The 19029-nt window shown below is 38.8% G+C and overlaps 1 protein-coding gene across 2 annotated transcripts in view; it reads right to left on the bottom strand.

The window, feature by feature from the left end:
• LOC139687950 (leucine-rich repeat neuronal protein 1-like) overlaps window positions 1-19029 on the bottom strand; it is a 778766-nt gene that overhangs the window by 65671 nt on the left and 694066 nt on the right. For both annotated transcript variants that reach the window (XM_071585318.1, XM_071585319.1), the window contains one exon: window positions 4709-4788. The gene's annotated coding sequence lies outside the window, so the exon portion shown is untranslated. The remainder of the gene's footprint in view (window positions 1-4708; window positions 4789-19029) is intronic.

Genomic DNA, 19029 nt, shown 5'->3' with positions numbered 1-19029 from the left:
ACCAGCGGGAGTTCAGATGTTATAGCTTTCTGCATCATACAATGGCATCTTCACCTTTAAACAGTTACCTATTCCCCTGTTTTTTACTACCTCCCCCAAAAGATCGGTGAGATAAATTTTCATTCGGATGGAATTAAAAATTTTATCATTTGTTGATTCCTTCAACTTCTCTTTTTTTTCTTCCACTAGCGTCCATTAAAGGCAAAAACCCATGAGCCAAGTTGTTTAAACGACGCGATAGAAATAAGTAAGGAATGAAAAAAATGCAGTTATCTCCGTAATATTGTAAACGGTATTTCCTCTGTTACACTGAACCCATCAGCACAGCTCATTGAGACTCGGGCTTCCACCATGTAAAGATCTTAGTCCATTGGGAAAAAAAACTTAAATATTCCTTTAAAGTCCCGTTTTTATTATTCTAATGTAAAAAAATTATATGAAAAATCAGGTGATGAATATCAAAGCAGAAACAGAATCATTTGCAATAATTGGTAATGTTTTCGGATCCCATTGACATTGTTTATCAGTTCTCATTTCTGTTTCAGTCACGTTAGGGTACGATTCTTCCCTTATGTACATTATATTCATCATTGATGAATTAAATTAACAATATAGTATTTCTACACTTCAGTACGTATACCATAGAGTGAGTTAACTACGGTTTATTTGTGCTATTGAAATTCTACGGGGATTGAGAACATTAACTCAAAGGAGATAAGGTTCATGTAGTCCCTCCCTAATATAGCCCACAATTATGAAGATTGCTAGATTTAAGACTTTTTTTTGAGTCCAACATTCAAAGACGACTCTCCCATGCGCCTCACCGTTGTGCACGAATAAAAAATTTAAATATATCAATCTCGTACGTGGACAGATGTTATAGGTCACCTGCAACCGCCTTTGGTATATCTACTTATTATATTAAAAGAGATCGCAAGGGGTAGGAAGAAAAAGAATAAACTTAACGGGGCAGCTAAAACCTTAAAAACTGAAGATAAAAATGTAGGCCAACATGAGGTTAGACTGAAGATCTGCAGTTCAAACTCCGCGACTATAAAAATTGCGGAAAGGAAATATCCGAACCGAGATACCTATAATCTGTAGGCAACCTGTGACGGTCATGATATATAAAATGATAAAATACTCTCGCCTTCCAAAAATCATTCCTAATAAAAGAAAAATAATCATGATTTCATTAAAAATTGTTGCAAAGCGAACAAATCGTCATCACAATTGAATTTTGAAAGTTAGAACATAATTTCTAGATGAAAAATTTTAGAATAAGAATATTGAAACTAGGATAAAAATAAATGTATAGCAAACCCAAGGATTCTGGTCAACAATTTAGGGCAGTGAGAAACTCCGAAAATAACGTTATTAACGCAGCAGTGATAAAATATTATTTCGAACATATTTTAAATGCATTGCATACCCATCGAATCGTCAATAATTCCAAGATTACAAGTTTATTTTCTCTTCATGATTTAGGAAGTCTTTTATCGCATGGTTCCCAAACATAAAGGGACGTTCACATTAATCTTCTTAAGCGAAAATTCAAATACTTAAGGCTTCGAAAAAATAATATTCCACCAGTTCTCCTAGATTTTTTCAAGAAAGCTAGAGAATGACGTAATTTACCGCACCTGAAATTTACGCTCCGGCGTTCCACCCTTTAAAATAAGGTTTTAATAAAATTGAAGCATTTGTTTTTTCCTTAAAGAGATGGTGGGAAAAAAAGAAGCCAGCGGGTTACGCCAGCCCGTCAAATGTCAGTGAGGACGAGGAACGGGCGAGCACGGAGGATAGCAGCGACACGAGTCGTCCCCACCCGTACGTCGGCCGACCTCTCCCTCTTTAGCGCCGCACTCCACACCCCCTTTCACCTCCCACACCTCACCCACACCCCTCATTCCCTGACACCCCTCCTCGTACGCCTTGCTCTCCTGCAGCCGAAGAAATCCAGAGCGGAGGAGAATGAAACGTGCTAGTCGTAAATCGCTCCTCGAGTGGGGTCATTTCTCCACATCCGAATCCCGGTAGCTGGGTGCGGGGGTCGGGAAAAGAGGAAGAGAGAAGGAACCCGGTGTGGTGTTCTGGGGAGACGGCATGAGGAGGATTTTTCATCTGGGGTGGGTAGTCCGGGCGGGTGCGGAAAAGGAAGGGGCCAGAGGAGGGGGCGCGCGGCCGTGTCAGTGGGAAGGGGCAGTGACTGACTGCGTCTATCTTTTCGCAGAGCACGTGGATTAGGCGAATGAGGGAGGAGAATGGAGTGGTTTACTTTGCGCCCCTCCTATCTCAATTCCCTCTCCTTCTCTGCCCCCTCCCTTCCCACGAACCTCCTCCCCACCCCCGAGAAAGGTTCGACCAAAGGGAAAGATGTAGAAGGGGGCGGAAGTGGGAAAGGAGAGCACGGGAGAAGGGTGGCGTAGAGGCGAGGGAGAGGAGGTAGGTGTATGTCTACGTCCCAGGGGCTCCGGGCTCCGAATACAAACTACGCGGTGCGCGAACGCGGGTTTGGGGGGAGGGGCGTCGTCGGTTGGAGAGGGACTGGGAGAGGGGAGAGAGCCTTAGGGATATATTGACAGCTGACTCACGGCACCCACTCCAATGCCCCCACGTCCCCAGCCCCCATCCGCCAAACGAGGCCGCTCTCGTCCCCTTCCCCACCTCTCTCCATCTCCGCCCCAATACTTACTCCCGTATAAAATGCCCTGCGCGTCCCCCCTGCTCCCCTTTCCGGATCGTCCGTCGTCCGCCCGAGATGGAAAGGGAATCCAAACCGTCGGCCACCCTTCCCCATCCATGCCCTGCCTCCCGCCCCACCGTGGTCCCTTTCCCCACCACGCTTTTTCCCCGAGTAACCTTCATCCCAAGACGCATTCCCTCCTGCCCTTGCGTTGCGGAGAAATTGGGAGGGAGGGGGAAGTTTCTGGTCCTCTGCAGCGTCCGCCCCATGCCCGTGCATATTTTGCAAGTTTCCCCCGCGAACAAGCGACCCTCGAACGAGCGCTGGGGAGCATGTGTGCAACTAATTATCACGGGGAAGTCATCGAGGTCGATGGATCGAGAGGTGAGGGAACAGATCCCGAAGGAATTTATGAGCTATCATTTTCATAAGTTTGAAAAGGAGATGAAATTAAAGCTGTGACTCTTTTCAGTGTTTCCCATCCTGATTCTCCACTCCTTTTAAACCAATATCTACTATTTCCTTTCCACGAATTTCCTAAAATGAACTATTTTCAACACGGGTTTTATGAGGGGAAAGGGGTCAAAAATCGACATCACTGCAGTTGAAGCTGGGTATAACTTAAATACGTATTTAAATTTGTTCAGGAGAGAACGGAGCGTCAGCCAAGAAATATAGAGGTAAATATTCACGTATATATAGGTTGAGCATGAGTTTCAAATCCAGGGTTTACCAGAAGACACTACCCGCTTAAATTCATGTTATGTTATTTATAAAAATCGGAACTTTTGAGGAATCCGCAGTCAACCAGCGTAAATTTCAGGTGCGGTAAATTACGTCATTCTCTAGCTTTCTTGAAAACATCTAGGAGAACTGCTGGAATATTAGTTTTTCGAAGCCTGATTACTCCCGAGATCTTATTATTTATCTGCATACAGGAGAGCATAGTTTAACGAGTCTATCCCTTTTATTAATCGCCCTTCTAATGAATACTGAGGTTTTACATGACAATTTAAACTCATGAATATTTTTTAAAATTTTCAAATTTTGTATCCAAAAAAGAAAAGGTAACAATAACTAATTCCCTCCAGAAAGGTATAGATGCCACTACAAATTCGAATAGGCTTTAAATTTTTCTCCCTTGAATAATTATGAATAAAATATCAATTACCTTGTAAATAACATCATCAGCCGTCTTAACTACAACAATAAATATTTGAAACAACTATTGCGTTTTACATTAATTTAAGATCAAAAAAATGGTAAGTAAATTGTAGGTATACCACCTTGAATTAGGTCTTCTCTTTTTTAATATATGAAAATTATTTATTTAAGAGGAAATTCAATGATTGCAAGCTTTTTATTAAAATGATTTCATAAAAATTTGTTTACTCAAGTGTAATGAGAAGATGATGTAGTTACGTTAAGATTCAGAAATATATAGGATATAAATGGCTACAGTTTTTAATTTATAAATGGGATATCATAATGATCAAAGGTAATTTAAATTATCGCAAGTATATCTATCTGCATGTGGAATACGCTAACCATGGATAATATATTGTTTAATGAAGCTTAGGGATTGAAATGAGCTAAATTTCATTCGTGTGATTGCATATTACTAGTGAAAATGAAAACGACTACATTTATAACATCCCTTCTATTACTTTAAATTTATTTTTTGTCGCACCTTAATGAACCGAAGATAAGAACATAACTTTTCAAAAGCAGCCTCACGGAACTTGAAAAATATATTCTTCCATTGAAAACTAAAAATACAGACGCATGCTGTCATTCCAATACGTATAAGTCACATGCATGACGAAATTACTGCGTATTTACTTAATTGTCGAAGTATGTTTACTAAAAACATAATTAATTTTAACTATAACTAAGAAGACTAGTTCAATGAAACGAAAATTCGAGGATTAAATTTCCATTATTCATTAGAAAATAAAAAAATATTTTTAGAAAGCTATTTATTTACAAGAATTTTATAGAAGATATAAATTGTTTTCTTACCTTTACGTAGGAATTGTAGCACTAACTCCTGATCGTCTGTATTTTGATCAATATTGCCTGGCAATATAATGGATGGAAACCTAGGGAGAAAAAGTAATGATACACGTTAGTTTTATATAGCATAGCGGCATTCAGTATTATGTAAAATTACTTTAAAAAATATGCTTACTCTACACTTGCAATGATTGAAAACCTCGAGAATTTCAAATTAACTAACTCAATCATATCTTTAGTCATAATGCTTAGTACATATATTGAATCAGCCTAATGCAAATATGAAGTGCACTACGATCAGTGTGAGGATCGTGGTTATCCAGTAGGTAGAGCACTTGACTACTGAATGAAAAACCTTTGATGAAAAGTCTTTGATTCCGGGTGATGCCTGTGATAACCGTCAGCTTCACACAAGCTCTGCAATTTTTAAGGTACCAGAACTCCCTGGGAAACCATAAACGACACAGTTAAAGGACCATAACCACCTACCCTAATGTCTGAATTTCCAAATCTGCCGATATATTTGTACGAGGAGAACTCTACCCTTACTTATCAAAACAATCTTTGATTTTAACACTTTATTTAAAGTGTATTTGTTAGAACCTTCAGCTCGAGGAGATCATAAAAAAATATTTATTCGGCAGTTGTTTATGTAATGGCAATGTTATAAGATTTATAGAGCAGCGATTTATTTCCATCAGTTATAAGATTTGACAAACGAAGCTTTGGTCATTAAATTGAAACTTTGACATTTATATATTTATTCTTTGGGGTATAAGGCTATTTTCGGCAGTTTTATTTTTATCACAAATAAAATACTTTTAGATATACGGTAGTAGCCGGGGACAGTGAAGAAACGATAAGGTCAAGAATGCGATAACTGGACGTATAGAGGAACCAATTATTTTTTAGATCAGAGTTTTTCTCATTGGATTTGAAAGTCATTACACGAAATCAAGCAAAATTCTAGTCCAGGATCCTTCCGTGATTTTTGACTTTTCGTCCGTACCATCCTGTAGAGGCTATATGGGAGGAGGCCGTCCTTTAGGGGTAAGTCAAAAGGATAAAAAATGGCTAGCGCTCAAAGGCGGCGAGTGTGGATAGCAGGAAAGCCCAATTCAGAGAGGAGCAGCGCATTTCAAAAGGTACAAAAGGGATTAGAGAGGGGAGGGAGGATTCTGAGCTGCGACTCGCAAACTCTCTTCGACGGCAAAGGTTGCAGAAGAAAGATCCTCCTGCAGTGCAGATTTCTCAAGTCTAAAATTAACGAGAATGATTCGACCGGGATGCGTCTTTTTCGTAACAAAAAACTAGGAATGTATATTTAAAACCACGCTTTTGTGTCTTGCATTCAAGCTAAAGAGTACTGTTCTAAAGCACATCAATAGACATGAAACAGGTTTGGCATTCCCTTAACGTCGCTAAACAGATCACCCTCCCATAGCACCGAGCATTGAGTTATTCATTGAATTTTACCATTTGCTCCATTCATGATTGAAAAATTACGTCAATCCTGTAAATAAGGCTTTTTCAGTTTGAGACCTAATGCTAAGTGGAAACTTAAGTGGATTGATACTCACACTTAATTAATTTTTCTCCCTTACTCGTTTCTCTTACTTTACTGGTATGTGGTATCCTCGTTAGTATGATATTGAGAGCTAACATAATGAGTAAAGGAACCAGTTATTTAGTATTACTTAAACTCTTCGAACATCATCTTCCGCAACGAAAAAATAATTGATTAGGTCTTAGACGATCGGACTAAATAAAATTTCTTTGTATATAATGTATTAAAATGAATTGCTCGGATTTATACAATACCTAGGCACCACTTCGTTTGTATCATTTCAGTATGTGATACATTTTTCATTTATCGTTGATTTTATAATTGGAACTATACCCTGTTAATGCAATGGGGGTCGCTGAAGATTTTTTTGGTGTAAATAAAAGTATTTGAATTCGGCAATTCATTCTAACTATAACCCCCAATGGAATGTAACTATGGAGTATTAGAGCGCCATAAATTAAAAAAGGAGATGAAATTACGCATATAAAAATAGATAAGTGCCACTATGTTATTATATTCTTTGCTTTCCTTTTCGGCCGTGAAAGAGAACGAAAAACTATTATTTTGACACAGTGATGGAGTCGATTTCACGTACTTTGGAAATATTATCTGTGGTTTGAGATACGTTCTCATTGTGGGAGGTAAACACATGCTATTGATGCTTTTAAATAAATATTACTCTAAACGCTAGTCTTTCTTATTAATCGAGACCCAGGTCGTGCACCAGATATTCCAGATATTATTATCTAATTATATTTTCATAAATGGAAAGTTTTTTTGCATTTCGCAAAAACTTTGATTCATTCTGCTTTTTGATTCCCCTGATTCTAGTGTGCTAGTCGAAACGAAGTCACACCTTTAATGAATCGCAGAAGAATGATTCACCTTTTATCGTTATGTATTCTAAAATATCATCAGAAATTGTTAGTTTCTTAAAGAATACACTAAATACACAAGGACATTTATCCTGATGTTATAGATTAGGCTAATAGCACATCGGCATACTCGTATTTAGATCTTAAGCAACAATTATTTGAACTACTCCTACATATATGGTGAGAGTGCTTGGTCGTTTAATCTTTTTGTAACAGTATTTTAGAAATTTTTAAGTGCCTCAGATGTAGTGCCTATGAATGAAGTGATAAAATAACTTATTATTTATACGACTGTTGATTCATTAGTAAGTAGTGGCATCGCCGGTGAATCGTCATACGTAACTTTTTCATTATTTGCTTCATTTCATTTATGTACAAAAAGAAAAGCAAAGGGTGGACTGAAATTTTCTATTGGACGTCAGGAGCGTCTTGAAAAAGATAGCATATCGATCCCTCTATGACTGCAACATGTGTGCATATAATCTGAAAGCCTTGAATTTCTTTTATTACGATACGTACATGCGTGTATAAATGAATAAATGAATCTATTGAACTAATTTAACGAGGTGGAATTAATCGAAGACATATACAAACTTAAGGCCTGTTTCTATTGACTGGTGCCTTTAATTTTTTTTAATGTTTTTTTTTGTGTTTTGTCATTTTAATGTTTTAATTGATTTCGGTCGCGGTATTCCAGTGGGTAGAGAGTTGTACTGCTGACCTGAGGGTCCCGGGTTCGTTTCCAGGTCATGGCACTCTTTTTTTATATCATCAATAAACCTGTTTCTCACGATCCTTCTTTTCCTGATCCCACTTTTCGCTGAATATGGAGTTTTGTTGGCTGAGAAATGTGCAGATGATGCTAAAATAAAATGATTTTAATTAGAGATTACGGGATAGGGGAGTTATTCAATTTTGACGGTAAATGCGAAGGCGTTATTCGTTTCCATCCTGAATGATAGGAATTTTTAGGCGATAGTTTTAAATAAACACTGAAAAAGTGCAGAGGGATCCCAGTGCCCTTCACTCAGCGAGTGCTCCTGGCGGGACTCATATCTGAACGTCAGCGTTACTCATAAGGTTAACCACCTAGACAGCATTCGGTCGCTAGCACGGGATGGGGGACACATGACCGACGAACGAACTCCCATACTTCTACGGTCTTCGAGCAGCCGCGAACAGGATAAAGAAAATTCTTACCTCGGCCGATTGATTGGGTGAGTGGGTAGGCGGCAAAGTTTCATAAGCGAGCGGTGGGAAGATGCGATTGGAGGGAGGACGATAGGGGGGTTCGCGGCGAAAGAAGAGAGATAGGGACGCACGATGAAGGTGGGGAGAGGCGACTGGGAATGGGAAATCGTGGATTTATGAGCATTCGCCGTACGAAGGGGACAAGAGGGAAAGAAGGGTGGGAGAGGTGCGGGGAGGGGGAAGGTTAGGGGGATGAGGAGGGTAGGGAAGAGGGAACGGGAGAGCGGGGGGGGAATGAGGGAATGAGGAGGGGAGAGCTTCGAATGGGGGACACGGTGAGGAGGCTGTGGCGGGGGTGAAGGGTGGAAGGAGGGGTGTTGGTGAGGAGGTGGGTGTAGGTGGAGAGTCGTGAGATGAGATATGAGAACGCGGAGGTGGCTGTGGTGTGGGAGGGGGACTTTTTATACGGGCAGTGGAGTTGGGCTTGGGCAGCTGAGGTTGGGGGGTGGGGCGGCTGGTTCGTGCGCGGACGGCGCAGGAGGGTACGGGAATGAAGGATGATCCAAAGAGAAGACGAAATGGGGGGAGGAGGCGCGGTGAAACCAGGAGAATAAATACGCGCTACGAGGAGGATTTGAGATTTGCGATGCATTGGCGATCCGGGTGCAGGGAGGGGGTTGATACGGGGCGTAGTGTGGGCTTTGGGCGTTAGGGGAGGGTGAAAAGGACGCTGGGAATGGGGAGCGTTTGGAAAACGGTGAGAGGGAAGAGCGGACGGAAAAGGGTAAGGGAGAGGGATGTGGATTCGAAGCGATCGAAGTCCACCTGAGAGTAGTGACAGGGCCTGGGATCGCTATGGGGGATCCAAAACCCTGAGTCAACGGCAGAGAGCGCTCCTAGCCCTTAGTTCTACGCTTAAGTATGCGCTCATATCTTCTTTCGGGCGTCCTTATAAATGGTTTTAATTTTCATTACGTGGGCCGGGATCGGGGCGATTTTTACTTCTTCAAAACGCTATTTTATTGCTCTCTACTCCAGTCTCAATTGATTAAAGAACGAATGCTCTTGGACCAAAAATACGAAAAATAAATCAGTAGAAAAAGGAAAACGGAAATCGGTCATAATTATGAGATAAATATCAATCATAAACGTGTACAAACGAAAAGATGCTGTGCCATAAAAGAGGCAGAAATGAGAATTAAAAAAAAACCTAAGGCAATAGAATTTCAATCCCTCAAGATACAATTCAATGTTAAGCCTAATACAATTGCAAGTAAAGGAAATATAAACGTATTTCATACTACTATTCCCAGATTACTATCTCTGATTTAACCTCATTCGATAAATGTGGTCCAAAATTGCAACATTCGCATTACTAAAAAAATTTCACACTGTAAAATATACAAGTTAAATCCATTTTTACTGCTAAAATGTATTTTTAAGGTTTATCAAGAAAATAAACTCAGTGGTCTCATTTGTTAACAGTTAAATCATTACTTTAGAGAGTTATTTTTAGGAACGTCATTCATAATTGAGCAGCCCTTTTCATGAAGCATTTATTATTACACAAGAAAATGTATCCATGTAACAAAAATAGTTCCTGTTAAGAAAAACGGAGATGAAAGAGCCCGATAAAAATTTAAGTTATTGAAGCAAGGATTGAAAGAATCTCTCAAATCAAGAGATGGATATTAGGATAAAAACATGGGATAATTCGAGATATCAAAAGAAATCTCTGGAGGAAAATTCGAAAGAAACGCCAACGGTAAGAAGGGGGAGATTGAGATATCTTCGGCGTCGAAGGAAGAGGAGGAAGGGGAAAAGAATCATATGCTGAGGAGGAGAAGAGACCGTGAAGAGGGGTAAAAAGGGAAAGAAAGACAAGGGAGATGAGGGTATGGTGAGTGGGAAGGGACAAGGGAGAGCAGGATGGAATAAGAGAGGGGAGATAGGAGGGTGAGGGTTGAAAGGCGGAAATGAAAGAGAATAGATTAAACCACTCGAGGGTCCGACTGGGATGGGAGGAAATCCCAAGAGTCGAGACGAACGGGAAATAAGGAATATTTTTGTAGGCGCATATATACCTAAGTGGGGAGGGAATATTTAATCTTTTTGGCTATCATAAAGTGAGGGGTTGAGGAAGATGGTTGGTCGGGATTACAAGCCACATAAAGAATATCGAAGCGATGAAAGTTTTTGGAAACGCCTTTGGCCGTACAAAGACGGGATCTGAATGTATAGAGATGTCGCAACCGAAAGGATACGGAAATTCTTAGAGATCGGTTCTGGTCGGCTACCGATTTTTGGGATGGGACTTGAGAATAAGAAATCGTAAATTTATTAGGATATCTAAAGGGAAATCATTGAGGTTATGAGACATGGACTTATGAAGGTTTAGGGACGTGAATCTTTAAATATCCATTTTACGTCGGACGTGCAATAAAGGACTTATAATACATATTTTACACTCCAGATAAAGATGATGACAATGTAGATTCTAGAGTGAAATTAATTTTTGAGAAGGAAAGCTATGAAAAACTGAATAAATGAGGAAGGGGTTGAAAGGAACGCATTCTTCTCGAATCAAAGCCCATGTATCAGAGTGGAAATAATATTCATTGAACAGGTAAAATGAAAGTGACACAAGAAATAACTTGCTATCGACCAAAGCCCAAACAGCTTTTTATATTTATGATAAGATTGGCATAGAAATAGCATTCAGAGAAGATAAAATAGTTAAATTTATAAAGATAAGGTCCCACTCATATCTATAATTTAGTATTGCAAAACCATAGTTTATCTATTTCCGAAATGTATATTTGACCTCATTAGTCCAATAAATATTTTTGAACACTGCCGAAAAATAATATCAGGGGACAGCATTCACAGAGTATCTTACATGATACGTATGACAATTATTAGAGATAAACCTAGCGGTTTTGTTCTATTGAGCTTTTATTAATCACTTGTACCCAGTAAAATTTGCAGAAGCACTGGGAATTATAGGGAACTGTCTAAAAAGCACATAAAATTTATTATTTTCCCTGCCTGAGAAGCTATGAGTCGCCACTCCTACTAGTTTTAGACGTGGTGACCCATCCTTACTCAGGACTGTTTCATTTTCGTGCTATCAAAGCGTTACCGCGATTGGCATATATGTTTATCCCAAACCTTTCCGCGAAGGCTCAACTCTGCAGAACCTTGATAACCCTTTTGGTTGCAAACCTAAGGCTGTTTGATTGTTACAATAAGTTCGAAGATTTTTAGAAGTAAATCAAAAGGAAGAGAGGCCCTTTTGTGTGATATTTTGTTTGAAGCTGGGAATATATTTCACGTTAAGTTTTCAAATGTTACGGAAGGCTTTTGGGGATGACAGTTTGAGTCGTTCACAGTGCCATGAGTGACACAGGTGGTTCAAAGGTCGGATATCATGTGAAGACTACCGCTGTTCGGGAAGATTGTCAATATCGAACGGTGACTTTCATTCGCTGTGTTTTCTTCAAGTGGAAGGGTGTTCTCTACCACGGATTTTTTCCTCAAGGTGAAACAATTACTCGTTTTCATCAACTGGAAACCATGAGGAAAATGCAATGGACTGTGGAGGAGGAAAATACCTTTAGTGTGTTAGAGTTGGGAGTGAGTGTTGCATCACGACAGCGCAACAACTCATTCTTTGTTAATACACAATATTTGCACGAAAAACCACATTACAGTAATTCTCCAGGTCTTCTACTTACGGGATTTGACTCATGCTAACTACTTCTCTTTTCAAGTTCCAATGCATCTGATGATATTCTAGAGTTTTTGACAGGATCGAGGAGATAAAAGAAAAATCGTCGATGGAGTTGAACAGCATATCAGAAATTTTCCGGATGTTTCCCGCAATGCAAATGGCGAGGAGAAATTGTATAGCTTGCCTAGGAGAGTATTTTGAAAGGGAAAATTTTGAATAATCTGGAATACTTTTCAGTAAATTTGGTAAGAAAAAGTAGGTTTTGTAGTTTCTTTACCAATCCACGCATATAATTGCAATATTTTGGATTTGAAATGGAAATGTCGGCTGGAGCTACTCCAACTAATTTTTAAAATGACTGTCGGTATAGAGTAAAATAGAAGATTCATTAGAACGTACCTAGGTAGTACATACGTAGAGAAAACTGTTATTTTTTTTGACTTGAATACATACTAGTAATCTCACTGAAAGTCTTAACATCTTCTTGATTTACAGATGATAGTATTTATTAAAACGGAAATATATCCTCATTAAATTATTATATTAAAAAAGGTACGAACAAGAAATTGAGATAGAGCTGAAAAATAGTAAAGGGTATAGCAAGAGAGGACGATACAATCCCTGATTATGATCTGCATTCGTAAAACGCCAGGAATACAACCTTGACGACCACATATATCTTATCTCTCAAAGAAACACAATGGAGGAATTAAAGAGTGAAGCAAGAGGAGATCATCCACCAGAATTTCATAAGACTCAAATAATAGCAAAAGTCTGGTGTTGTCGTTTCAAAAGAAGTGTTTTTGAACGTTTGAAGTATTCTGCCTTTTCCACGAGTCAAAAAGGATGCCTGGGATGAGATATTCTTTCCGTTTGTTCTCTTTCGAAAAAAAAACTTGTATGCAGTAAGAAAAAAAAGACCCTGAATATTATATAATGCCGAAAAGACATTACTTTGCATGTGCATATTTCAGTAATTTAAAGTAGTACGTGAAGAATAAAGCTCTCGGCGTTCATTTGAAACCAAGTGGTGATATTTTTAAAATAAATAAAATAATTAATCCCAATAATGAGACCAGGTAACAGAAAAGAGGAAAACTCCTTTAATACCACAAAGAAATACCAAGCACCAGGTTTGAGCTAAAGAAAGGAAATTCGATTGATCCAATTTAGACTCAAAGCAATTATTTTGCTTCCTAATAACAATTACGATCAAACTCCAGAAAAATGTATATTTCCTTCACGAGTCGTAAAATATTCTCCCTTCAACCGAATATGCAGTGATCCATTCATTTTAAGTGACATCTATTTTAAAAGAAATTACCAAAGAATGACTATCTGTTTTTACGTATCAACCTCGTTCACTTTCTAAAATGATTCCTATTAGAATTATCAGCATCTATATGGTAGCAGATATAAACAATTAAGAAAGAGGAATACCAAGCTCCGCAAAGTAGAGGCGGTATATAATTTGAATTCAATGTCATTACGGAAACTACTTTCCCTAAGATGGACAAAATCAAAGCCTAAATGCCAATCTCTTTTCTTAAAGAAAAAATATCAATATTTTATATGATTTCAGGGTGTCTGACAGTAGTACCCTCATGTATAAATGCTCTTTCCACGATTTAATTCGTGTCGAAAAAATGCACCTATTGACATTTAATGTATTTTCTTACCTTAAGTGTTGTAGTTTGTAAAGAAAATATATAAATTTGAAAATAATAATTCCAAGATATCAAAATAAATTATTGATACTCATAAAGAATTAATTATCTTACTTGTGCGTGAAGAGCTTTCGTCACAATATAAGAATAATATTATACCCGTATTCACGTGCATTATTTTTATAAGATACACATTCAAATGAGGTTAATATATCAATAGACGCTCAGAATTTTGAGATATTTTGACCTTATTGTATAGGGAACGCGAGATTCTGCGGTCAAGAACCGAACGCTTAATTCATGTCGGGTTTAAAGTGCGTTTCTTTCATACAGGATCACACCCAAAAGTGGTAGGACTGATTTTCTCTGGCGCGAACGGAGCGGTGGAGGGGGGTCTGCCTGGCAGGGAAAGGTGGAGGGTGCTCTTAGCAACAGACCGACACCAACCTCAGTCACCTACGGGCTGTCGTTGAGTGAGGACACCGTTTTTAGTGAAGCAAGTTTTTTGTCCGCGTCGAAAAACAAAATGAATCTGAATTTAGAGCAACGTTATTCCGTGAAGTTTTGTGCGAAACTCGGCAAGACGGCAACTTAGACCCTCGATATGACCCCATAAGCCTCGAAGCAGGCTTATGGGGACACTGCCTAAAGCCGTTCCACAGTATTTGAGTGGCACAAGTTGTTTAAAGAGGGAAGGGAGCTCGTTGAAGACGACCATCGCTCCGGACGGCCGTCGACGGCAAGAACCGACACGAATGGGGACAGAGTGAGGACACTGCTGAACACAGACCGACGCTTAACCAGTGAGGAAATTGCACACCAGTTGGGTCTGTCTGCATCCAACGTCCAACGCATTATTTCACAGGATTTGGCCATGCGCAAGGTGTGCGCCAAGATGGTGCCGAAAATTCTGAGTGTCGACCAACAGGCAACGCGTGTGTGCACTTCCGAAGAAGTGTTAGCCAATTTGCCAAGGTTGAAAATTGTTTGGACAATGCGATAACTGGTGATGAAACATGGGCTTTTCAATATGACCCCGAAACGAAAAGACAATCGGCGGAATGGCACACTTCCGCGTCCCCACGTCCAAATAAGGCTCGCATGAGCAAATCAAAAATCAAAACGATGTTGATTGTGTTTTTCGACCGTCATGGAGTGGTTCACAAGGAGTTTGTCCCACCAGGGGAGACTGTGAATGCGAACCTTTACGTGCAGGTGCTCACCCGCCTCCGAGAACGCGTGAAAAGAGTCCGACCGGCCATCGCAAACTGTTGGGTGCTTCATAATGACAACGCGCCGTGCCATGGCGCGCTCGTCGTCAGACAGCTCCTGGCCAAATACAGCGTTGCCACGTTGCCGCACCCGCCCTATTCTCCCGATCTGGCACCACCGGACTTCTTCTTCTTCCCCCTGATGAAAAGACAGCTCAAGGGACGACGTTTTGACTCGATAAAGGCCGTTCAAGAGGCTTCGACGAGGGTCATCAACGGCATCCCCAAAGAAAATTTCCAGCGGGCGTACGGGGAATGGGAGCAACGTTATACTAAGTGTGTAGGAGCTCAAGGAGCATACTTTGAAGATTATTAAGTCGATATAAGTATATCGTCAATAAAATTCTTGTAAAAAAATCAGTCCTACCACTTTTGGGTGCGACCCTGTAGTAGTAGTAGTAGTTTTTAGGGGAGGCGACCGACTGCTGAGGTCATTTGCGCCATAGAGGATGGACAGGAAAGGATGAAGGGCGGAGGGAAACCCGGCGTCGGCATTAGCCTACGAAAGGCGCCAAGGGGTCCGCAGTTTAACGTCCCATCCGACGGACGGCGTACTCACTCAAAGTGCCCTCCACAAAGTACCTCAAGTAGGGATCGAGATACCTCTGAAAAATATTCAACACCGCCGGGATTTGAAACCGCGCCCTCTGGGTGGGAAGCCAGTACATACCCGCACCATCTCGATCCCCGCTACTTTCATTTTTCAGGGTTGAATGTATATACGTTAAAATTTGAATGAAACGTTTAACTCTCTATTATAGTCAACACTTCATTTGACTCAATAGATGATCAGTGTTTTCAGATTAATGCCTAAGAACATCAGCGTTCTTGCTTAGAGATTTATGCCTGTCAACGTTCAGAAAAGTTAGCATATGAGTGAATTTCTGTACACTATTTCTTCTCCGCTGACAACTCAGCCAAAATGGCTCCGCCTGTATAAATGAAAATGGGGAAAGAGTAATTTCGTCCTTAATAAGAGTTCACTAGGGTTTGGAGGTGGTCTTTACCGTAAGCTAATGGCCGAGTGGTCCCACTTCACTACTTCGCAAATCGCTTTCAAAGAAGCAGTGCAGTTATCTGGCTCGTAATGTACATTGAGTAGCAGAGCGCGTAGTTGTCGTCATAAGGCACTCACTACAATGATTTAAACCATATATCGAGATAAAATTTATCAAGACTAATTTGCGATCACGATTCTTAAAAATAGGTGAATGACTTTTTTGATAGATTATTAATTGAACAGATGCGTCGTTGCTTAATCGTAATTAAACGCTTTTGGGCATTATTTATTAAGTTTTTTTCATCGCACCATCACGTAGTATCATCGATAAGAACGAATTTGTAAAATATAGATGCAATAAATACAATGGGATTGGAGTGTGTACTTTAAAGCATCAACTCACAGAATAATAGCCATAATTTTGAACTTATTGAAAGAGAATAGGTGTGCTCAGTTGGCAGGGATGCTACAAAATATTCATAAAACTAATTTTATTTTAAAAACTCCCAAAATCCAACATGGATATCTCATATTCACCATCCATCCTTAGCCATGGACAACTTGGAGTTAAATGCATTTAGTTTTGTCTTACAATTGTTATTTAGTTTTGTTCTATTGATAGAGAAATTCATAAAATGTGCCAGAAATAATTTAAAAGATCTAATGAAATGCGGTGCAATATTGCGTATCAACATATTTTTGTTAAAAAACACGTCAGAAATCCAAGAAAGGAGTTACGTTTAACTATTTAATAAAATAAATTTTGTTTGGCTGCGGAATAAATTATCAAATGTTTAAGAATATCCATATTCGAAACGTCAGTAAGGAGAAAGCCTACAAAGTTGCTGTTGAAAATTTGGACGAAGGGAAGTTACACTCCATCCACACAAACTGATAGTAGTTGGCTGATATTCTAACCATGAGAATATAGACCATCATCACGACGGTAATGGTGCTATAATCTAAGTAAAAAAAGTTTGAAAGATGATGATGGGAATTTTTGGAGACATTGAAAAGAAAAATACAAATTGAAACAAAAGAGAAACTATGTTTAAAGCCCTGTGTACACTTGTAATGCGAAAATTTAGTAGAAGGAAACAATCATTCCTTTAAATTCGGTTTAAATAAAAATGATTATTGATGAGAATGTACAATTAAACATTCATAGAAGAAAAGAGAATATTTTGAAGTTGGCGGAAAAAATTTCTTATTAATGGGAATACAGTTCCAGTCGATACAAATTGAAATGTGGTGGTAAAATAACCAAGATGGTACAAGTTAGAATCTGAAGGCAAAAAATGTTGCCACATTCCAATGCGTTGAAAATCTGAACAAAACTTTAAAAGAAAGAACGAAACTCGAAAAAAAACAATATACCCAAAGCCTTATGTAAATTAAAAATTTTAAATGTTCGCAAATACGAGAAAAAATATTCCGATCATGCAGTGAATAATACAAAGCCATAATTTGAATAAAGGGAAGCGGAGAGAAAATAACATGTAGAGTTTGAATAGAGCTATGGTTATAAATCATTTTTACCAGATATTTCTGGATTGAAAATGACATCGCAACAAGCGGGATTCCCCAAATATACGAAGAGTGAACGAGAACCTCGCAATTTCAGAGCATAAAATATCGAATCAGTGAGCGAGTATATTAATAAAAGTTTAGATTGTAAATGGTTCAGCTATAATTTTTTAATGAGGAGAGAATTAAAGGAACCGCACTATACTGTTAAAATCCATTTACTGAGCCAAAGGCATTGTAAACTCTATATCATGGTACCTTCAACTGTGGCATAAAAAATATATCGTATATACGTCAGACTAGCACCAATAAATTACAAATTTTTAACTAGGCAGGTAAAAAGACGCCTTTCTCGAAGTTACACATGAAGTAAACCAAAATCCGGGCAAAATAAAATGGGTATATCTTTTAGAACACATAGCTCTTTCTAGTTGTGACATTCTTAGAAGACAGAAAACATAGATTAAGTTTCTTAAACAATTAAGGTGTTTGGAACATTCAAGTACATAGATTATGTCGACATTCCAAAATTCTATTGAATAAAGTTCATCATAAGTAAGTAGTAATCTTTGTTGTAATTGTCAGTTAGCGCTCAAATACAGTATATCATAACGATTACGTTATCCGGATATTTGGAGGGGAATCCAAAATTACCAGCTGTAGAATTTTAAAAGGGAATATAGTGAATAATCTACATCTAGTGAGTACATAAAAGTCAATCATACCTACAGCCAAACATTCACGGTGAGTACGTACGTATTAATAAATGTGATAAATAAGTTAACATTATCACGAGGAGGTAAAACATAAATAACTAGTAAAAGAAGGAATTAATTCACAAATATTTCTCCAATTAATAAAGCCTGCAAACTGCGTGGAAACTATAGGAAGTCTTAATTAGACGATTTTTAGAGATAATGGATGGTTCAAAGAAGACATAAAAGGTTGCCTAAAACGCTATGTGGGGAATAGAATTTAAATAAGGATATAAGATGATTTGAGATTGGAGTCCCTTCAGCCAGAGCAGGCAAGGCTAAGCTACATTGAAGTTAACAAGAAGTACCAGATTACCGGTGACCAGATGAAGAGTACTGAATATGCTACAAGGATTATAGCCCAACCAGATACAATGACAGAAAGAAGCTTACTTAATTGTATTTTTCCGCATAACTATTAAATTCTCGACCTTCTCCTGAAAAGATCGCGAGCACCGCAAAACAACGATTAATTAATCCCAACAATTTTGGATGAAATGCTATATCATAATTTTCCGTTTCCTGTTCAATAATTTTAAAATGAACACTAATTCCATTGCCTTCCATTTTTTAGACTAAAGTGTCAATCCTTTCAGAACATGTCTAGTCGTTTTGCGACCGAGACGATACAGAAGAGTATGTAGAGCATCTCCAAAGATTATGTAATTTTTGATTTGGGAAGTAGCAAAAGGGTAGCCTATGGGGACATGACTCACGCCCACCCTCCCAAAATGACAAAAA

Source organism: Hetaerina americana, unplaced genomic scaffold (assembly GCF_022747635.1).
Source record: "Hetaerina americana unplaced genomic scaffold, ioHetAmer1.1.p SCAF_2, whole genome shotgun sequence".
Taxonomy (NCBI): Eukaryota; Metazoa; Arthropoda; class Insecta; order Odonata; family Calopterygidae; genus Hetaerina; species Hetaerina americana.
The sequence above is the reverse complement of the archived record's forward strand: the minus strand, read 5'-3'. Positions and strand labels throughout refer to the sequence as shown.